This window comes from Lepus europaeus, chromosome 19, assembly GCF_033115175.1.
Source record: "Lepus europaeus isolate LE1 chromosome 19, mLepTim1.pri, whole genome shotgun sequence".
Classification (NCBI taxonomy): domain Eukaryota; kingdom Metazoa; phylum Chordata; class Mammalia; order Lagomorpha; family Leporidae; genus Lepus; species Lepus europaeus.
The window spans coordinates 9,493,171-9,513,420 of record NC_084845.1 but is presented as its reverse complement, the minus strand read 5'-3'; the positions used below and the strand labels follow the sequence as shown (position 1 = coordinate 9,513,420).

Genomic DNA, 20,250 nt, shown 5'->3' with positions numbered 1-20,250 from the left:
ATGGCAGGGGGACAGCCCGTGATGCGTTGACCCGGGCCCTCATGTGGCCTGGGCTCCGGAAGGGAGAGGAAGGGGCTGCAGGGGGAGGCAGCAGGCCTGTCACTGGAGTCCTTCCCAGCACGCGCGCCTGCTGTGGCCTTGCTGTGCGTCCGGGATGGAGCAAGCAAGGTCCTGGTACCCGACCTGCCTGCCTTCCCGGCAGCTGACTTGGTCCCCACCCCTCCGGACCCTGAGACTTCCCTCTCGCCCGTTCTGTGTCCCCTCTATCCTGACTCCCTCGCTCCTGAGCCCAGTTTCGCCCCATTGGTCACAGTGACCAGCCAGTGCTCCGTTCCTCCGGGAGCCGCCGTGCTCCCAGGGGAGCCGGCTGAAGCCGTCTGGGTCCCTGTGGTGTCCCCAGCACAGCTCACGGAAAGTGCTGCTCCGTTAGAATGGGGACCCTGATGGCGCCTGCCCCAGTCCACGGGGGCGCTCGGGTGCAGCAGGCATTAGCAGGCAGAGCCGTGTTTATTTTTCATTTTTTGGAGGCTTTGCAGAATGACAGCGAGGGAAGACAGAGACCTTCCATCTTCTGGTTCGCCCCCCAAATGGCCGCAACACAAGGCCAAAGCTGGGAGTCTGGAATTCCATCCAGGTCTCTGCGTGTGTGCAGGTGTCAAAGCACCTGGGCCATCCTCTGCTGCTTTCCCAGGCGCATTAGCAGGGAGCCGGACTGGAAGTGGAGCAGCCGGGACTCGAGCTGGTGCCAGTATATGGGATTCAGGTGACGGTGGCTTGACCCATGGGCTACAACACCAGCCCCAGCATAATGTTTTTTTAAAAATGTGTTTCAGAGACAGGCAGGGCTCTCCCGTTTGCTGTTTACTTCTCAAGTACCTCCAGCAGCCAGGGCTGGGTCAGGCCGGAGCTCCACCTGGGTCTCCCGTGTGAGTGAGGGGATGCGAGTGCCTGACATCGCGTCCTGCTAACGAGGGCGCAGCTCAACAGGAAACTGGAGCCAGAAACAGCAGAACTCGAACCCACGCCTTCCACAGTGGGCTGCAGGGCTCCCAGGCCGGCTCCGAACGGCTCCACCAAACAGCGATGTTCTGAGTGTGGCCTGTGCCGGCTCTGCCTCCCTCTGGTTGCTGGACAGAGTGCTCCGAGGAGCGCCTTGGGCCGTGAGGCGTGCTGCTGCCGCACGCGCACACTGGCACCGGGGACACACGTCCCCACGCAGGCGGTGGGCATGCAGTGACACTGGGAGCTGCCCGCTGTCCCCTCGGCAGTGCCCGCGCGTGCTGCCAGCTGTCCTTTGCCTGTCGCTGTTGGGGCGGGGAGCGGGCTCCGTGGGTATTTGGCTGAAGAAGCTGGCCATTGTTTAGGGGCTCGCGGGCCACGCGCATCTTTCTCTCTGGCTTGGAGGAGCTCTGTGGGCAGCCTGCGCGCCAGGCCGTGGGTCAGGGACGTGCGCCTTTCCCTCCTGTCTCTTCCCTCGCGGGGCGCACACCACAGGGAGCTTAAAGGAGCGGCGAGGACTCTAGCTCCACTGCAGGCGCCTGCGTTTTCACCGTTTCAACGGCAGCTTGAGAATAAAGCCCGTCATCCACTGTCCTGATTGGTTCCTGCCGTGCCTGCACGCCAAGCACCAAGATCTCGCGTCAGTGATGGAGATCCGGAGCCAGGAGCTTCTTCCGGGTCTCCCACGCGGGTGCAGGGGCCCAAGGACTTGGGCCATCTTCTGCTTTCCCAGGCCACAGCAGAGAGCTGGATGGGAAGTGGAGCAGCCGAGTCTCGAACCGGCGCCCATATGGGATGCTGGTGCTGCAGGCCAGGGCGTTAACCCACTGCGCCACAGCGCCGCACAGCCTGTGTATTGTTACCTCTGCTCTGGAGAGCCAGTTGTAAGCCCTGCCGCGTCCGTGCTGGCGTGCTGATCCTTTGGCTTGCTGAGGGGGACAGGACGCCTCTGAGAAGCAGCCCTTTGCCCTCTGCTGGCTCACCAGGGGTTCGCAGCAGAGCCCTCGGCGATCCCAGGCTGCTCGCACTGGGCCCGGCCGGGAGACGGTGCCGAGCAGCACGCGCACGGCAGAGGAGGGCAAGGGCGCCGCCGGCCTGGCCTGAAGACCTGTCACAGAGCGCACCCTGTGGGCACAGCTGCGGCCACCCTGCGTCCTGTGGGTGAGGAGGCGGCAGCCACTTGCGAGGTCATGTGCCTTTCCAGGCGGCGGCAGAGCCGGGGCGGCCCTGTCCCTGGACACAGCCAGCTCCAGCTAAGGGCTCAGCGAGGGCCCTCCTCCCACGGCTCTGGCTCCCTTGGGCTGTGTGAGGGCCCTGTCTCGGGGGCTCCTGCCACTATGTGTCAGGCCTGCACGCCAGCCCCCCCGCCTGCAGGGCGCCCCACCTGTGTGGCTGCGTGTCCACGGCTGCAGCCCTGACTCCGGCGGTGGTGCCTGGACGATGAGTGGGTTTCCAGCTCCTACTCGTCTTCTAGCACGCGGCTCCACTGTTCCTTTCTCGGGGGTCCTTCTTAACTGTCCCCAAATCTAAGTTTCTGACTCCTCCTTTTTTTCCCCTCATGCTTTTTTTTTTCCTAATAATTTGTAATTTTTGCCTGTCTGGCTGTTTGCTTTCCTAGCAGTTGGTCCCTGAGGGCTGGGACTGGCTGGTTTTGTTCGTTGCTGTCTGCCCAGGCCAGGGTGTTTGGTGAAGAGAGCGTGAACAGGGAGGCCGGAATGAGCACTGTAGCGCAGTGGGTTAAGCTGCTGCCTGCGATGCGGGCATCCCATGTAAGCATTGGCTCAAGTCCCAGCTCCTCGGATCTGATCGCGCTCCCTGGGCCGGCGTCGTGGCGTAGTGAGTAACCCCACTGCTGTGACACTCGTATCCTGGATGAGCGCTGGTTCTTGTCCCGGCTACCCCACTTCCAATCCAGCTGCCTCCTGGTGGTCTGGGGAAAGTAGCAGAAAATAGCCCAAGTGCTTGTTTGTGCCACTGCCACCCATGCGGCAGACCCAGATGCGGCAAGCTCTGGCTCTGGCCTGGCCTGGCTCACCGTTGTGACCGTCCAGGAAGCAAACCAGCCGGTGGAAGACCTCTGTCTCTCCTCTATCTGTAAGTCTGACTTTCAAATAAAAAAAATCTATTAAAGATTTATTTTGTTTATTTTTAGTTATAAAGGGAGAGGCAGAGAGATCTTCCATCTGCTGGTTCACTCCCCAAATGACTGCAATGGCCAGGAGCCAGGAGCCTCATCTGGGTCTCCTACATGGGTGGCAGGGGCCCAAGGACTTGGACCATCTTCTGCTGCATTTCCCAAGGCTTTAGCAGAGAGTGGGGTCAGAAGTGGAACAGCTGGGGCACGAACCGGTACCCATATGGGATGCTGGCACTGCAGGTGGTAGCTTTAACCACTGTGCCAGATGCCGGCCCCAATAAATAGATCTTAAAAAAGAAGAATGAGGGCCCAGCGCTGTGGTCTAGTGGGCCAGACCTCCACCTGCAGCGCCAGCATCACCCAAATGGGCACCGGTTTGTGTCCCTGCTGCTGCATTTCCGATCCAGCTCCCCGCTAATGGCCTGGAAAAGCAGTGGAAGATGGCCCAAGGGCTTGGGCCCCTGCACCCACATGGGAGATCCAGAGAGGCTCCTGGCTCCTGGCTTTGGATTGGCTCTGCTCCAGCTGTTGCAGCCATTTGGGGAGTGCACCAGTGGATGGAAGGCCTCTGTCTCTCTCTGTAACTCAGTCTCTTAAAAACAAAACAAACAAACAAACAAAGGCAGCAGATTATGGCTCAAGTACTTGGGTCTCTGCCGCCCTGTGGAGAACTGGATGGAGCTACTGGCTCCTGCTTCACCCTGTCCCAGCTCGGGCTGTTGTGGCCTTTTGGGGAGTGAAATGTCTCTCACTCTCTTGCTCTTCTGCCTTTCAAATAGATGAATAAATATTTAAAAAGAACAGAAGTATGTCCTTTGGTTCCCGACAGACCTCATGAAGGTCACCTGCTTGTTACAGCTGAGGAAGGCGTGAGCGGTCATAAGACATCCCGGGGCCACGTTTCCACCGTGAGAACCTTTGGACCGACCAGCAGCTCAGTCACTTGGTTCTGAAATGCCCAGAGCTTCGGGAGCCCAGCCCCGACCTGAAACCAGAGGCAGGTGCCCCAGTACCCTGCTCGGTTCTCATGGGTCTAGCTGTCACCTGGCGGACACTGGTTCTCCCAGAGGCCCTCTTCCTGCAGGCTGGCCCTGTTGCTGCCTACCTAGGACGTCAGCGAGTGGCAGGGCCAGAGAGCATGGAGCCACGGTGGCTGGGCCCCCAGCTCTGCCGCGTCCCCTGCCCGATGTGGCCTTTTCCTCGGACCTTGTCAGTGCCCCTCAGTTCCCGAGGTCTGCAGAGCTCGGACGTGTTGGTTCCCTCTGCTGTAACATTTCCTCCTCTCTTCTGCGTTTTTCACTCATTTTATTGTTTACTTTTATTTATTTGAAAGAAAGACGAGCTCCCATCCACTGGTTCGCTCCCCAGGTGCCTACACGGCTGGGCTGGCCGCAGGGTGCGCGTCAGCAGGAGGCCGGACTAGGGGCTCGGGCGGGGCTGTGGGCGCTCACCCGGCGCGGAGTGCCATCCTTCTCTGCTGTCGGAGTTCCTGCTACTCATTTCTTTTCCTCTTTTGTGAAGTATTCACGCAGTGGATGCCAGCGTTGCAGGTAACAAGGCCTCGAGCCTGGCTCCCCACTGACGGGGGGAGCACCGCCCCGGTTCGCCTGTCTGTGGGGGGCCTTGGGGGAGGGCAGTGGAGCACAGGGCTCGGGAACCCCTGTCCCGACTGTTGGGTTGTCATCCCCAGTTAGGGGCAGCATCAGCGTTCAGTATGACAGATGTGTGCAGCTGGGGACCAGGAATCAGAATTGCTGGTGTGGCTGGTGGTGTACGCAGCTTTACAAAGTACGCCAGGCCTGCTAGAGTGGTCCTCGCTGGCTCCCAGTCCCAGTCTCTCCCACCTGACTCCCCTTCAGCCGCTGTTTATAGAGCACCTGCTGTGTTCCCGGGCAGGCGTGGTGAAAGACGCTCCCTCCTCCAGGAAGCCTTCCCTGGCTTCCCTGTCCCAGACCTGCCCACTGGACTGCCCATTTGTGGACTTAAAACCAGGCTGTCGGCCGGCGCCGCGGCTCACTAGGCTAATCCTCCGCCTTGCGGCGCCGGCACACCGGGTTCTAGTCCCGGTCGGGGCACCGATCCTGTCCCGGTTGCCCCTCTTCCAGGCCAGCTCTCTGCTGTGGCCAGGGAGTGCAGTGGAGGATGGCCCAAGTACTTGGGCCCTGCACCCCATGGGAGACCAGGATAAGCACCTGGCTCCTGCCATCGGATCAGCGCGTTGCGCCGGTCACAGCGCACTACCGCGGCGGCCATTGGAGGGTGAACCAACGGCAAAAGGAAGACCTTTCTCTCTGTCTCTCTCTCACTGTCCACTCTGCCTGTCAAGAAATAAAAAAAAAAAAAAAAAAACAAAAAAACAAAAAACCAGGCTGTCTTGCACACCATGTCCCCAGGGTCACCCAACCTGGGACACAGACCAGGACCAGGTGCTCAGAGAAGGATCTGTTGAGTTGCTGTTGACATGCTCACTCTCAGGGCCAGGATTCCAGTGTGTGGTGCTGTCGGAGTCAGATCTGGGTCCCAGGGCTGTGTGAGCCCAGCGGCCAGCACTGTCCCAGCTGCCTGGGCACCCTGGATGCCTTGACCTGGGCCAGGCTCTGTGCTGTGGTTGGCGACGGGGTCCTCGCGCCTCCTTTTTTTTTTTTTTTTTTTACAGGCAGAGTGGGCAGAGAGAGACAGAAAGAAAGGTCTTCCTTTGCCATTGGTTCACCCTCCAATGGCCGCTGCGGCCGGTGCACTGCAGCCGGCGCACCACACTGATCTGAAGGCCGAAGCCAGGTGCTTCTCCTGGTCTCCCATGGGGTGCAGGGCCCAAGGACCTGGGCCATCCTCCACTGCACTCCCGGGCCACAGCAGAGAGCTGGCCTGGAAGAGGGGCAACCGGGACAGAATCCGGCGCCCTGACCGGGACTAGAACCTGGTGTGCCAGCGCCGCAGGCGGAGGATTAGCCTAGTGAGCCGCGGCGCCGGCCGGCCTGCGCCTCCTTTTTGGGGGTGTGGGGACAGAGGCTGTACAAGCCCTCAGAGAGAGCCCGAGGTGGGGTTGCTGGCCACCTCTAACCGCAGGGATCCTGATCACACCCTCTGTGCGCTGGCTCTGCTTTCTGACGCGTATCCCTGGAGCTGGAAGGAATTCGTGCCCGTATTACAGGTGCGACAGTCCCTGGCCTGGGAGCCAGAGCCTGGCGCCCGCCCTGCGCTGCACAGTGGCCGGCGGGCCTCCTGTCCGTCGGCTCCTCGCTGCCAAGCCCAGGGAGAGGGAGCAGCGCGGGTGGGGAGATGGGCCCCGGGCTGAGGCTCCTCCCCCTGCGCCCCGCTGCCGGGTGTTTGCTCCTGCCGCCCTCCGTGCGGCCCAGGTCGGCACTCTGCACGCTCAGTGCTCAGCCCTGGGTCAATATTTGTCTAAGGGCACAGGAGCCAGTGTGATCGGTATTTCTGAGGGGAAGGGGGTGGGGGCACAGGCAGAGGCAGCTGGTTTGGGGCAGGTGCTTGGTGGGCCTGGCTGGAGCCGATCGTGTTTGCCCTCCTCGTCAGGCACCTGCTGTGAGCTGGCAGGCCCTGGACTCAGGTGGCAGGAGCTCCTGGTGACCCAGTACCAGCTCCGTGCTCGCGCCCTGAGGGCAGGCTCTCAGCGCTGCTTCTGGAAGTCTGTGGTGTCGCTCTCAGTCTCCTGCGCCATCTTCAGCCGTGCGGAGGTGTCCCAGCCATCCCCTGGGACAGAGTTACCTGGGCTGCACGAGGCGGACAGGCCTCTGCCGGGGCCCGGGCTCCTGAAGCTGGCCAGACCCAGCCCTGGCGCCTGCTCTCTGGCCACACGGCCTCCTTGCTCTTTTTCCCAGAACCCCCTGGGCTCGCCATTCTAGAGGTCAGGAAGGGACACTCAATCCAGGTCCCCGGGGGAGCTGAGCTTAGCATCCTGGGTGCAGAACGTCACCAGCTTCCAGGTGTGCGCATCAGGTCGCCTGCCCCCAGCGAGACTCAGGCGCTTACGCCCTGTGTAACCAGAGGCCCAGAACGCCGCTGGGGGCCGGCGCTGCGGCGCAGTGGGTGAAGCCACCACCTGCAGTGTCACATCCCATATCGGCGCCGCTCTGAGTCCTGGCTGCTCCACTTACCCAGCTCCCTGCACCCGTGTGGGAGACCTGGGTGGAGTTTTAGGCTCCAGGCTTCTGCCTAGCCCACCCCTGGCTGTTGCAACCCTTTTGAGGAATGAACCCATGGATGGAAGGTTCTCTCACTCCCTCTCCTTTCCGTCTCCCTCTCCCTCTCTCTCAAACTTTGCCTTTCAAATAAATAAATATTTTTTAAAAATGTGCCAGCAGCCTTGTCAGACGTCCTGTGCGGGAGGCTCCCTGGCAGCCGGGCCAGTGAGGACCTGTGCGTGGCTCCTCTGCACGTGTCTGTACCAAGATGGTCAGCCGGCCCAGCAGCCGGGAGGTCAGGATGAGGGGGTGTGGCGGGCCTGCCATCAGCACCGGCCATCTGCCTCTTTCGCCCTGCCTAAGGCCCCGGCCTGGAGGCTCTAGGCTGGTGATGTGAGGCCGGCCTCCCCGCTCAGGGTAAACCCTGCGGTGGCGCCCAGCCTGCTCTGAGCTGCGAGCCCTCAGCTGGTTGTGCGCCAGCCTCGTGTCTCAATGGCGGGAACAGCAAAGGAGCTGGGCTTTCCTTTGTCTGGGGATCTGCTGGGAGTCTCCCTGCTGTCCTCACCTGGTTTCTGTTTGCCCACCCTGGGGTGCAGTTCTCCATCCATCCATCCATCCGTCCGTCTACACACACGCACACCACAGTTTATTAGAAAGGCAGCGTTCCCCAGAGCGGAAGAGCTCTTCGTCCACCTTCGTCCACCGCTTACCCCCAAACGGCTGCAGCAGCCAGGGCTGGGCCAGGCTGACGTCAGGAGCCAGGAGCTGCTGCATGTGGGAGCAGGGCTCCAAGCTCTCGGGCCGTCCTCTGCTGTTTGCCCAGGTGCATTAGCAGGGAGCTGGGTTGGAAGTGGAGCAGCCGGACCTCAGCCAGCGCCCATAGGAGATGCCGGTGTCACACGCGGTGGTTTAACCGCTCTGTCATGTCGCCGGCCCCTGGGGTGCAGGGACTGGAGGTGGAGAATCCAGCATGGTGACTCTCAGCCCGCCCTGCCCTCGGCAGGGTTGCGAGGGTGAGGCCGCGGGGTGTCTTGGAGCAGCACCCGGCAGAGGCCTGTGTAGGATTCTGCCTGCCATTGTCGCTGTGGGCCTGTGTCTGACCCGCTGTTGGTGGACGGCCGGGCCCTGCTGAGGATCCTGAGCCCTGCAGCCCTGGTCCCCAGTGATGCGCGGCTCCCTCCGCCCCGCTGACCGCTCATCGCGAGATACCGCACCGGCATCCCCTCGCCGCGGGGGAGCCGGGGCAGAGGTTTTCACAACTGCTTGAGTGGCTAAAAACCCGTCTAGGAATGGGCCGTGGCTCCCTTTTCGTCTGGGTCGTGTCCCTGTCTCCACGCTACGCCCAGGCTTCCCAGGCCAGAGTGGGAGGGAAGCCCAGGGCCTGCAGGGCTCTGGTGAGAGCCCCGGGGGCGGAGGTCGCTTTGTCCAGGCTGGGGCGCAGCCTGGAACCGACCGTGGAGTCCCAATGGGGAGCTGGGCTCTGGAGGTCAGACCCGCCCAGCAGGGGCAGGGGGAGGTTCCTGAAGTGTGCGGCCCGTGTTGCTCGGAGATGCCCCTCTCTGTCCCTCTTCTGTCTTGGGCTGGGGATCCTGGCGGTACGTCCTTCCTGGGGGTGCTGGAAGGTGCCGCCTAACAGCATAGGGCGCGCTGCAGTCAGGCGCTGGTGTCGGAGCCCCCCATTCCTCGACAGGCCTCTGTCCTGACCTTCCATGAGGGCCTCTGGGCTCCTGGGCACTGAGCCAGGGCCTGGGGAGCTCCTGCCACCCAGGCTGGCTTAGGCTTTAAAACTAAACTTTCACTGTCGTGAAAGGCCGGCCTTGTGCTAGCCCAGGTGGCCTCGGCCCCTAGTAGGCCAACTCTGAGTAGCCGCTGCTCCCCCCGACACACACACACTCAGGGTTGTTACGCCGTTTCAAGCCTGTGTGAAAATGGGAGCGTGATGAACGTGACGTGCCCACGCCCCAGCTCCACAGCACTGACCGTGTGGCCGGTCTGGGCCCACGCCCCAGCTCCACAGCACTGACCGTGTGGCAGGTCTGGGCCCACGAGCCGGGTGCCGAGCTGTTTCCCCTGCTCTGACGTCTGTGTCCGCGTGCTGTAGCAGTGAGCGCCGGTTTTCTCCCATTTCCGTCCCACGGAGCGTTCTCTGGCATCCTGCTCCCTCCCTCCTTTCTGTTTTCCTGCAAAGTCTCGGATGGTGTTCCCTGCTGCTCAGAACACGGTCGTTCTCTGGCTGCCAAGAGTCCACTGCGTGGGTGAGCCGTGGTTCATTCGCTGGTCTCCTGGTGGCAGCCGCTGGGGCTGGTTCCGGGTCTGCGCTGGGAACGCTTGGCCAGTGAGTGACCTATGCGTATAATTCACATCTTTGCAACGTGTCTGCAGGATGAGTCTCCAGACCGGAATTAAGGCAAAGGCTGTGTGCGTTTGTGCTTTCTTTTCTTCTTTTTAAATATGTATTTATTTGGAGGACAGAGTTACAGAGAGAGAGAGAGAGAGAGAGGGAGGGACAGAGATCTTCTGTCTGCTGGTTCACCCCCAGATGGCCACAGTAGCGAGGGCTGGGCCAGACTGAAGCCATGACACTTGGAACATCTTCTGCTGCTTTCTCAGGTGCATTAGAAGGGAGCCAGACCGGAAGTGGAGCAGCTGGGATTCAAACCAGCGCCCACAAGGATGCCAGTGTCACAGGCGGCGGCTTCACCCGCTGCGCCGCAGCGCCGGCCCCACGCTCGTCCTTGCTGCCTGGCTGTGCCCAGCGCTGTCGAGCAGGGTTGTGTGGTTCCTGCTCCACCTGCCACATACGGGAGGCAGCTTCCCAGCCTCGCCGGCACCCGTGGTCGCCGGCCTTCCTGGTAGGTGAAAAATGGCCTCAGTGTCCTTAGCTTTGGCCTGCGGTTCTCTGACTACGAAGGGTCGCTGAGCGTCACTCCCGGGCCTGCTTCTCACGTTGCAGAATGGAGAGCGACTCTTGGAGAGCTGGGTGAGTGGCGCCGTGGGGCGAGCAGGCCGGCGGTGAGGAGCAAGCCCTGCCTCTGCCCTCCCTGGCAGGCCGTGGCCGGTCTCTGGCCTCACCTGCAAAGCGGGGTAACGAGAGTGCCTGGGACTTGTTCGGTCGGGGAGCAGAGCGTGGCTCTGCCTGCAGAGGGCGCCACGCCTCGGGAGGCTTTGTTTTCCTCCTGCCCTGTGCTGAGTGCCACCGAGGCTCGCAGGGGCCGGGGACAGGCACAGGGTGGGTGTTTGGCAATGCAGGGCGGGGCCCAGACCTGGGCCGAAGCCTCTGCTCTGGGCTGAGGGACCTGGCTCCCAGGGCCGCTGTCGCCCTCACGTGTGTTTCTTAGCTGAGGCCCAGAAGCCGACGCTGCAGGATCCGTGCTTAGGAGGGTGGGCGCAGGGCCCGTGGGGCTGAGGGCGGGAGTTCCCGAAGTGCAGGAAAGACATGGGCCTTGTGTCCCAGGCCTCTGCCCTGAGAACTCGAGTAGGTGGGCACAGGAGCCTGGGCGGGGCTGCACGGAGGGCGGAGAGGCCCAGAGCTGCCTTCCAGGGTGCGTGTGGAGGGACACGGGCCTGCCTGGGCCAGGCCGTCGCCTACTGGGGGGCTCCCTGCCTGAGCCTGGGTTTGCCCATCTGCCAAGTGGGGTGATGGTGATGGTGGCAGCTCGTGGCTCGAGCTGCTGCAGGCGTCCTGGGCCGCGCGCAGGGCCGAGCGCAGAATCGCATGAGCTCGCCCCGTCTGAGGGAGGGGCTCCGGGCTCCGGGGGTGGAGGCGTGTGAACCTGAGTAAGGGTGGCCTCGGGACCAGACTCGGGACTCGGGCACCTGCGCTGTGGGACGTGTGGAGCGCAGACCTGGCTTCCGGCTGTGGCTCGACTGCTCTGCTGCCCCCTCCCTGCCGAGAGCTCTGGAGAGCGCCACCACGAGCACCCTGCTGCTGGCCTGTGTGCGCTGACCTCTCCCACATCTCCCAGCATCCTCCACTCACCCCCGTGCCCCTGCCCACCTGTGCCCATGGGTGGGTCTTAGCTGCCAACTCCTCGAGACTGGCCAAGGTCAGGCAGACGGGAGGGGTTGCCCAGGAGCTGGGTGCTGGTTTTGGTTTTTCTTAACTTGCTGTCTGGTTTCTGAGTAGAGGTACCTGCTTATGCCTCGGTGGTTAAAAGACACCAGAACACAAGCTTCCCTCAAACCGCTTTCCTGCCTCCCTCCGGCTTCCCCAGCTCCCCTTACTAAACAGTCGCCCGGTTGCTTGGGCGTCCTTCCAAAACCGTCTGTTGACAGAGCTCAGCACACCACAGCCGCTGCCGGAGGACTTGGCCGTGCCTTGCTGGTTGTTGATGACCAGCTGTGGCGGCTTGTGCTGCAGCAGCCGGCGGGGGCAATTGCCCTACGGCCCTGGCTCAGAGCCTGCTCGCTGGGCCTTTCCCTCATGGCCGGAATGCGGGGCCACGTGAGTTGGTCACCATCCGAGAGGGAAGGACACTTAGCTCTGGGTGCCAGGCCCGGCAGCCTGCCTGCTGGCGCCATTGGGACCCCTCCCCTGAGTCCTGCAGGCGACCCCCATCCTATGGAAGCCAGTCCTCCCTGGAGCCAGCAAGGGCGCTGTCTGCTCCCCACCACGTCCACCTGTCCTTGTCTTTACATCTTTGTCACCGTGTCCCCCGCTGACCAGCACTCGCTGCCTGCAGTGGGTCCTCCTGGGTCTGCTAGATAAAGCCAAAGACCTGAGCCCGGTGCTTGGGCCTTGGGGAGCAGGCCCTGCTCCCCTTGGGCGCCCCCCTGGGCTCCTTAGTACGCGTTCTGAACCCACCACACCTGCATTCTAGAGGGGTTGCCATAGGGTCACCTGGGACTTGTCACGGTGACCTCCTGTTGGAACCTGGTAGACTCGGGCGTGGGAAGGTTGCTCAGTGCTGAGGTCCGAGCGGCTGGGAGGGAGCAGACACCTCCCCTGCCCCCATTCGCTCCCAGCATTCCCAGTGTTCTTCCAGGTGTGTTGACTCCGGCTGGGATGGCTGTCTGCCTCCCCCACTACTCCAGGCTGGCAGGGATGGCCTGGCTCAGCCACCCCCTGGGCGCACGGCGGGCCTGGGAGCAAAGCCAGCCAGCCAGCCATCTGCCTGTCACCTGACGCCTGGTGTCGGGTTTCTCTTCCTTTGTGAGGGCACATTGCTCTGCTGGCCCTCGGCCTCTGGGTGACCAGCCGGGCGGCCATTGCTGCAGGAGCTGCAAAGCCCCCTCCCTGCCCCAAGGCTCAGCCCTCCAGCACCTCTCCTGAGTCCTGGGCTGCCCACGCCGCCTCTGCCCCGGCCCCGCTCCCCTGCCAGTCACCGGAGCACACTGTGCCGCCAGGAGCGCCGGCCCAGAGCTCTTACGGACCCCGTCACCCTGCACACGTCCCCGCTTCAAGGCCACGGCAGGGCACACACATCAAATGCCCGTGCTCAGAGTCAGGGCCTGAGTGGGGGCCGAGGTCTGACCGCAGGCAGTCTGGCCCAGAGTGTGAAGTGCCCTGGGTGGGGCACGCGGGACACTGCGGAGCGCGTCGGCGCACCAGTGAGGAGCCCGTCCTGGCTGCTTTGGGCCAGAGCCGTTCGCTGCTGTGCGGCGCTGCCCTTGGGTCCCTGGCCCTGAGGTGCAGGCTGGGCCTCAGGTCTTTGTGCTCCTTATCACTCTGATGGGGTGCTCTCCCCACTGCCAGCGGCCAGTCAGACCACCCTGAGGGAGGGGCCAGGGTCCTCTCCTCCTCCTAAAACCAGCTTTGCCGGCTCCCCAGCTCCCTTGCCCCACGGTGGGCACCAGGGGCTCACCCCAGCAGCTGCTCACGGGCACACAGGCCTGCGTGGCTGCTTGGCCCTGCCTGGGAGACGGGGGGGTGGGCCTTAGATCTGGGGAGCCCACCCCCTATGGGAGACTTCACACACTGCCTGGGAGGCGTGGCTGACAGATCGCCCGCTCCCCTGCCCCTTGGACAGGCTGCTGGCGTCATGTGAGCTCGCACATGATACAGCAGTCTGGAGGGTCAGGGAGGAGGTGGCCCTGCGGTCAGCCCTGCCCCACGCTCCCTCCGGGGGTGCGTGGTGCTCTCGCGCCTCTGGGGCTCGCCGAGCAGTGATTTCCTTTAGCCCAGGCTCGGTCATGCAGCTGTCTTCTTCCCCAGCATCCTGCCTTAGCCCACCCAGGGAGGCCACGCTGAGAGCCCAGTGCCCACCACTGAACTGTGGCCTGTGGGGTTAGGGCTGGGCAGCTGTGCCATGGAGACCTAGGGCTGGCCTGGCCCTGAGCTCAGGTTCAGGCCGTGGGAGTTGGTGGGGGAGATGACGCCGGGGGGCCGTGTCTGGGCTGCACACATCAGAGCTTCCATGTGCGCCTGTGCTCCGCTGGCTGCTCGCCACGGGACCTTGCGTGTGTCCTTGGAGTCGGCCCTTGCCTCAGTTCCCTCCTCTGTACAGTGGAAGTGGTACACGCTTCCTGAACTCGTTCACGCGGGAGCGTCGGGGACAGCCCACGCGCTGCACGGAGGCCGCCTGCTCTGATGTCTCCTTGCTGTTTCCTGAAGCCCCTCCTTTTTTTTTTTTTTTTTCCCTCTTGACTTCATTTAGTCTCATTCCTAAGCAACAGTATCTGTAAAACCATAGCTTCGATGTGCTAGTTCTTTTTCTAAGACATAAATAAGGTAACTGCGTAACTACTAGTACAGAGTCCTTCACGAGCTACCCAGCATTCTCCGTGTCTCCGCCCGTGGTGTCGCGGGCCCCAGAGTGTGCTGGTGATGCCCGGGATGGCCAGAGCACCGGCCGCCTTGGACTGACCAGGCCCTGCTCCGGGTGGACGCAGTTATCATTCCTGTCTCTAGGGGGCCCCAGTCAGCCTGGGCCCTCGCGTGCCCTCCCTGCCCCCATCTCCCAGGAGGCTGCAGGTGCACGGGCACAGGTGACCTCGCCAGGCCGAGCAGGTGTGCTCGGATGGCAGTCCTGGGAGCGTGGGGTTGCCTGGTCAGGAACCCTGGGGCTTACTGGGGGCTCCTTTGGACAAAGGCTGACTGGGGGCCAGCCACGTGCATGTCCTTGATGCCCACTGTGGGGTAATCTCCGACCTGGACAGTGCGTTGGCACGAGCTGCAGTAACCGTGAGCCGGGCCAGGCCCAGGGGAGGCGTGTTCCTGAGAGGTCTGGTCTACTCCGTGCACCCGCCCTGAACCAGGTACCTTCTCTGTTTTCGGGTCACAGTGCTGCCTGTGGGACCCAGGCTGTGGCATGGCGGGTCGAGGTGCTGCCTGTGGGACCCAGGCTGTGGCATGGTGGATCGAGGTGCTGCCTGTGGGACCCAGGCTGTGGCATGGCGGGTCGAGGTGCTGCCTGTGGGACCCAGGCTGTGGCATGGCGGGTTAAGCTGCCAGTTCCCATGGCAGCGTCCCTCAGCAGAGCGCTGGTTTGAGTCCCGGCTGCTCCACTTCCAGTCCAGCTTCCTGCCGATAGACCTGGGAAGGCAGTGGAAGACGGCCCCCATACTTGGGCCTCTGTCACCCATGTGGGAGACCCAGGTAGGGTTCTTGGCTCCTGGCCCAGACTGGCTGTTGCGGCTATGTGGGGAGTGAACCAGTGGATGAAAGGTCTCCCTCTCTTCCCCTTTCTAATTAATTAGTTCACTTTAGAAAAAGATGGCTGCTTTCCGTGTTGCAGTGTCTGGTTCAGTCCTGGCTCTGCCTCTGATTAGATTCCAGATCACACATGTGCTCTGAGGCAGCAGCTGATGGATGGCTCAGGTTCTTGAGCGCCGGCCACCCCGGGGGAGACCCACGCTGGATTCCGGGCTCCTGGCTGTAGGCAGGGGCTGCTGCTTACAACGATGCCTTCAATTTTACATTTCCCTTCTAATTAAAAATGCACACACAGTGTCGGCGCTGTGGCGTACCAGGGTAAGCCTCCGCCTGTAACACTGGCATCCTGTATGGGCACCAGTTCAAGACCCGGCTGCTCCACTTCCGATCCAGCTCCCTGCTAATGCTCCTAGGAAAGCAGCAGAACCACGCACCCCCGGCCCTTGCGGCCACTTGGGGAGTGAACCGGCGGGTGGAAGGTTTCTGTCTTGGTGTCTCTCTTCCTCTCTGTGTAGCCCAGACTTTCAAATAAAAAAGTAAAGGATGGGGCCGGGGCTGTGGTGTAGCAGGTTCGAGGCCCGGCTCTACTTCCGGTCCAGCTCTCTCTATGCCCTGGAAAGCAGTGGAAGATGGCCCAAATCCCTGGGCCCCTGCACCTGCGTGGGAGACCTGGAAGAAGCTTCTGGCTCCTGGCTTTGGATCGGCACAGCTCCAGCCGTAGTGGCCACTTGGGGAGTGAACCAGCAGCTGGAAGACCTCTCTCTCTCTCTCTCTCTCTCTCTCTAACTCTGCCTTTCAAGTCAATAAATCTTTTTTTAAAAAATACACACAATTTTAATCTTTCGTCTCTTCAGATCTATTGATTTCTTTTTCTTTCATGGGTTCTGTCTTTGCTTTCATGCTCAAATTGTCACTGCTGTGTCAGGTTATTTGATTATTCAATGTTATACTTTTATTTTTTTTTAAAAGATGAATTATTTGAAAGGCAGAGTTACAGGGAGAGAGGGAAAGAGAGAGAAAAAGGTCTTCCATCCGCTGGTTCACTCCCCAAATGGCTGCAACGGCCGGAGCTGCACCGATCCGAAGCCAGGAGTCAGGAGCTTCTTCTGGGTCTCTCACGTGGGTGCAGGGGCCCAAAGACCTGGGCCACCATCTTCTGCTTTCCCAGGGGCATTAGCAGGGGGCTGGATTGAAAGTGGAGCAGCTGGGTCTTGAACCAGTGCCCATAGGGGATGCTGGTGTTGCAGGTGGTAGCTTTACCCACCACGTCACAGCGCCGGCCCCGTATTTATTTTTATATTTAGCTATTCCATTGCAGTATACTTTGAAATGCGTGAGGAGGAAGGGGTCTAATTTTACCTCGCCCCCATGGACAGTCGGGTGGTCCCATGGAAGCTGCTGGCTGGGTGATGTGCTCTTTCCTGGTGTCGCAGCTTTCTCTGAGGTTAAACTCGTCGCAGCGTGTCTCTTCTTTCGGCCTAGCATTCTTGTGCTTTAATCAGTCTGTCTGGCCCTGTTCTGCCCGCACCACTCCTGTTGCGTAGTGCGGTGTTTGGGTGTTTCTGTCTTGGTTTGGTTTGGTTTCATAATTGTTAGATGCCTGGGGAGGCACATGAGGTAAGGTCTCCTTCCTGGCCCTGCAGGCACTTGTTTACAGCCGACCTCGGCGGCTCCAGCGCGCTCCTCTCCCTCTCCGGGTGACCCGGAACCGTCGAGTGGGCAGGTGTATTGACCTGTTCCTCCTCCTCCCACACCTCAGAACCCCGGGATTTGCCTTGGAACGGGGGAGCTCGGCAGATGGGACTCAGCTGAGTGCGCTGCCGCCTCCGGCCCCGGCGCACCTGCGTCCACGCACTGGCTGTCAGAAACCACAGGCGCCATCGCTGTTTCCACGTGCAGGGGCCCGGCGGGGGGAGGGGTGTCTGTCCTGGGGCCACACTTCCCCTCTTCTTTCTTCTTCTTTTTGTATAAATATTTATTTATTGTATGTATTTGAAAGGCAGTTAAGGCAGAGAGTGAGAGAGCTTGTCCATCTGCTGGTTCACTCCTCAAATGACCGCAACAGCCAGGGCTGGGCCAGGGCGAAGCCGGGAGCCAGGAGCTTCCTCTGGGCCTCCCGTGTGGGCGGAGACCCACTCAGGCCGTCTGTGGCTGGGAGCTGGATCCTGAACCGGCCGTTCCACTTCAGATCCAGCTCCCTGCTGGTGCACCTGGGAAAACAGCAAAGGATGGCCCGAGTGCTTGGCCCCTGTACCCACGTGGGAGACCTGGAGTTCTCCTGTCTCCTAAATTCAGATCGGCACAGCCCTGGCCATTGCAGCATTTGGGGAGTGAACCAGGGAATGGAAGACCTCGCTCGCTCTCTCCGTCTCTGTCTCTCTCTACCTCTCTCTACATCTCTTTCAAATAAATGAAATAAATCTTTTTTAAAAAGGGTTTATTTGGAAGACAGAGTTAGAGAGAGAGCTTGTCCATCTTCTAGTTCACTCCCCAAACGGCCACAACAGCCAGGACTGGGCCAGGCTGAAGCCAGCAGCCTAGGCTTCCTCCAGGTCTCTCCTTCCCCAGGTCTCCCCTTCCCCAGGTCTCTCCTTCCCCAGGTCTCCCCTTCCCCGGGTCTCCCCTTCCCCGGGTCTCTCCTTCCCCGGGTCTCCCCTTCCCCGGGTCTCCCCTTCCCCGGGTCTCCCCTTCCCCGGGTCTCTCCTTCCCCCCGGTCTCCCCTTCCCCCCGGTCTCCCCTTCCCCGGGTCTCCCCTTCCCCGGGTCTCCCCTTCCCCGGGTCTCTCCTTCCCCGGGTCTCCCCTTCCCCCCGGGTCTCTCCTTCCCCGGGTCTCCCCTTCCCCGGGTCTCCCCTTCCCCGGGTCTCTCCTTCCCCGGGTCTCCCCTTCCCCGGGTCTCCCCTTCCTCCACGTCTCTCCTTCCCCGGGTCTCCCCTTCCCCGGGTCTCCCCTTCCTCCACGTCTCTCCTTCCCCGGGTCTCTCCTTCCCCGGGTCTCCCCTTCCCCCCGGGTCTCTCCTTCCCCGGGTCTCCCCTTCCCCGGGTCTCCCCTTCCCCGGGTCTCTCCTTCCCCAGGTCTCTCCTTCCCCAGGTCTCTCGTGGCCAGGACCTGGACCAGCCCCTCCTCTTTCTTGGTCGTGCCTTCCATCTTCCTCCTCCACCCACTCATGGAGTGAACAGTCTTGACAGTTCCTTGGTCCAGCCCTGGGCCAGGTGGTGCTGGCCACATGACAGCGCTCCAGACGGCCTGGTCCTTGTCTCCCGAGCTCCCGTCCCCAGGGGACAGGGCTGTGGTGGCAGATCCCTGGGGGTCAAGGAGGGCTACTGGAGGAGGAGCCGTCGAAGCTAAGCACCCGGAGGCCCTAGAGCAGCTCGAGGGTTACTGGAGCCTGCTGATTGCAGCTGGCCGTCGACACAGAGGGCTGCTGGGGAGCGTGGCCGCCACCCCCACGAGCCCAGGCCCTCTCCCTGCCTCCCAGCGGCCTGGGCAGCGGTCTGCCCCCTGGTGTCAGGTCAGTTTCATGGACCCCTTCTCAGAATGATGACTTCTAAAGCCAGAACAATAGAACAAGATTATAAAGGATGCCAGCTACAATCCCATTAGCTAAGTCCCCTTAAAGTCTGGAACGTGGTGTCTGTCACCTCTTCCTTGACCCGTGGCGCAATGGGCCCCTGCGTCCAGTCACGGTGGCGTTCAGCTTGTGGTGCCCTAGGTGAGTGGGACCGCCTTCGATGATGGTTACAAGATCTGCTAACCTGACTCCTCGCCGTCAGCTGAAATGCTGGATTTCAGTTGAGTTCGTGAAAAAAAAGAGAATTTTCCCCTCACACGTGTGGTCCTGGCTGCTTAAGACCAGGGCATGCAAGCGCGTGGCTGGGTTTCTGAGTCGGAAGCTGTCCCCACCTGAGTCCCGGGACCCCCAAGTGCCTGGGCCTTGTCGGAGAGCTCCCTCTCCCAGGCCGCAGGAGGGCTGACCGCGGCCCAGGCCCGGCCTTGGGGAAGGCTGCCCTGGCCTCTGCCGTCTCCCGTCCCGCCAGCCCCAGGACGTGGTTTCTTCCTTAGACCAGTTTCCTGTCCTGGAACGTGGCGCAGGGCTTGATGGGAAGCGGGGTGCAGGGCCTCTGGCCTAGCTGGAGCGGGAGGAGGGGTCCACACAGGGACCGTTACCAGACAATGCTTCAGGGCCTCCTGAGGGTCCCCAGGGGCCGGGGCCTGCGTTTGTGAATGGGCACATGGGAAACGTGCCGCGTTGCCATGGATATGTCGGGTAGCTCAGCACCTGTGCTGTCACCTCTGTGGCCACCCCATTCCCCATTCTGCAGGCCCAAGATCTCCCGCCCCCTCCCCCCCCCACCTCTCCCCTTTCCCAAGAGCGATTTATTTATTTAAAAGAGAGAAAGAGAGGTCATCCATCTACTGGTTCACTCCCCAGATGGCCACAACGCCAGGGCTGGTGCAGGCCAAAGCCAGGATCCCAGAGCTGCAGCCAGGCCTCTCAGGCGGGTGGCAGGGGCCTGACATTTGGGCCCTCCTCTGCTGTCCCTCCCCCCCCCCGGCACACTGGCAGCGCCGAAGCAGAAGCGGGGCAGCCGGGACTGAACCAGTGCTCCAGTGTGGGGTGCGGCTCACAGGCCGCCGTGGCCCTGGCCAGAGAGCCCCGCCCTCTCCCCGCCCTGCTTGTGACCTCTCCCGGCCACCCTGGATGCAGTCCAGGCCCCAGTGCCCACAAGTGGAAACAGAACAACCATTTGCTTACCCATTCAGCTGGAGAATGGGTAAACAAAATGTGGCCTGTGTGATCGCCACTCACGGCGTCCCGGGAGGAGCCAGCTGCGGGGGCCGCAGGGTCTAATTCCGGCCTTGAAACGTCCAGAAGAGGCGAGTCTACGCAGACAGAAAACCCAGCCCTGCCTTCTCGGCGTGGGCCACGGGCTTGCCAGGGCCGGGCTGTGTGCACCTGTCGCCTGGCCCTGCCGCCACCAGAGCATGTGCAGCTGTCGAGGGTGTTTGGGGCGTGGGAGTCGGCAGGGGCAGTCACTGCTGTCAGGAGCTGAGCGCCAGTCGGCTCCCTTCTGTGCGACCATGGGCGCGCCGCTTCCCCTCTGAGCCTGGTTTCCTCCTGGGGTCAGAGTGAGGCTTTGTTCTCTCATCGAAAAGGCATGAACACGTGCGCCGGGCCTGCAGACACGGTGTGCAAGGGACCGGCCAGGAAGGGGCCCCCACGTGCTCCCCAGCCTGGGGGAGCTCCCTGTAGCCATCTCTGCAGACTTCGGTGCCGCACGCGGTATTCGGGGCATAGGGTTGACCCGGACAGCCCCTGCCCTGCTCTTGGGGGCTCGCAGGCTGGTGGGGCTGCCACGTGGAAAGTTGGACGGCACGT

General features: G+C 62.0%; 1 protein-coding gene across 1 annotated transcript in view; it reads left to right on the top strand.

The window, feature by feature from the left end:
• Positions 1 to 20,250, top strand: part of PPP1R37 (protein phosphatase 1 regulatory subunit 37) — a 35,955-nt gene that overhangs the window by 8,513 nt on the left and 7,192 nt on the right. The gene's annotated exons all lie outside the window — the stretch shown is intronic.